The following is a 1,609-nucleotide window of genomic DNA, read 5'->3' as shown; positions in this document are numbered from 1 at the left end:
ACTCGGTGCGCCGGCCCCGCCCGGCCCCGGCCCGCGGTAAGGGCGCAGCGTCCCGGGGCATTGAGCGGGCGGCGAAGGAATGAAGCGGCTTCAAAACGTCAGCCCAGGACATACTGTACATCTAAAAATATGTTCAGAAACAATCTCTGATGCAGAACAATTAGAAAACATTCCACGTCAGGCTTCACTAGGTAGGGAACTTTCATCAGGACCTTACTTACTTTGGTAATATGCTCTAAAATTTCATGGAAAATAAATTAGAAATACTCTAATCTAGTATTAAATTAGTGTAATGCGCAGGTAGGTAGGATATACAAATGCTCAAACATTTTAAATTGGATTGATTCTTTTCACTTTAAGATACAGCTACTGAAATGCCAGTTTAAATGAACCCCTGTTAGTTCTCTCCTGAAATACTTTCCAAAAATCTTTGTGGAATTAAGTGATTGCACTTACAGGACAAGGAAAGATGTTTCTTTTTCAGTTTAACAGGAAGCATTTGGCTTACACGCTTCTAGCATTCCCTACATGGTATGTGTGCTGCGTTGCACCTAGGAAGCAAGTAGCGGAAAATGTTATTTTTGATCACCCCAAGATATTCCCATAAGTAAAGCAGTTTATGTAGTGGTTTCTGTACAGTGGTTTCTCTTTGTGGCAGAGATATTTTAGACAGTTGGCAGAAGTGATAGGCTGTCTAGAGTAAAATGGAACATTCTTTCTGTGTTGGTGAAGTCGATGGTGGTAGTGTCTTACAGAGATGCTACTTGTAATTTCATCTTTTGCAACAAGATTTGTAAAACAATAAAAGCAAGTCACATAAGAAAAGTGGGAGACTCGATCCAGCCATGTTGCATACATCAGGATTTCAAAGATAGGTGGACTTTCTGCTTGGCAAGAATAAACACTTAAATTCTAGTGGAGAGGGATAGACTTGTTATTTTGCATAGCTTGAGACTCTGATATGTCCCATAATAGTGACATTTAGTATCTGTGGTTTTGTGCAGAGGGAAAACCAGACAGAAAAGGCTACTCTGGATTGTAGGTTTGCAAAGACAATAGGCAGGTTGCACCTGTTGCAGTGCCCAAGTAAATTTTGGATCCTAACAAATGGGGTTGGAATTTTCGTAGGTAGAAAAAGGAGAGAAAATCTCTCCTAATTATCTCCCTAAAATAAAGATTAAAAATATTTGAATGATGAGGGCAAGGAACTGTGGGGTTTTTTCTTCATAATGTTAATATGCCATATTGCAGTGTAATTCCACTTCTGCCAGTTAAAAGCTTATTAAGCTGCTATCATAGTAAATAGGTTATTAACATTGAAAATGAATGTCACCAGCATCATTGAAAATTCTTTCAATTCCCTTAATATCTCTTAAATGCTCAGTATAATGTACCAATCTGTCTCCGTTTGGGATCTGAGAAATTATATGTCCTAAAAAAAAAATTCAGAAAACTCTTTTTTGTCACTACATTTTGCATTTCCCAAGAATAGAGTATTTGAATATTTGAATGCAGTATTTAGAAATTTGTCCACCAAATAATTTGTTTGACATTGCTTCATTTGGAATCAAATTGCTTTTCTTCCTTCTATTTCCCCATATCCTGCTGA

General features: G+C 37.8%; 1 protein-coding gene across 3 annotated transcripts in view; it reads left to right on the top strand.

Moving 5' to 3' along the window:
* FARS2 (phenylalanyl-tRNA synthetase 2, mitochondrial) overlaps window positions 1–1,609 on the top strand; it is a 231,207-nt gene that overhangs the window by 104,267 nt on the left and 125,331 nt on the right. The gene's annotated exons all lie outside the window — the stretch shown is intronic.

This window comes from Corvus brachyrhynchos, unplaced genomic scaffold (genome assembly GCF_000691975.1).
Source record: "Corvus brachyrhynchos isolate BGI_N302 unplaced genomic scaffold, ASM69197v1 scaffold100, whole genome shotgun sequence".
NCBI classification, from domain to species: Eukaryota; Metazoa; Chordata; class Aves; order Passeriformes; family Corvidae; genus Corvus; species Corvus brachyrhynchos.
This window is presented reverse-complemented; position numbering and strand designations above follow the sequence as displayed.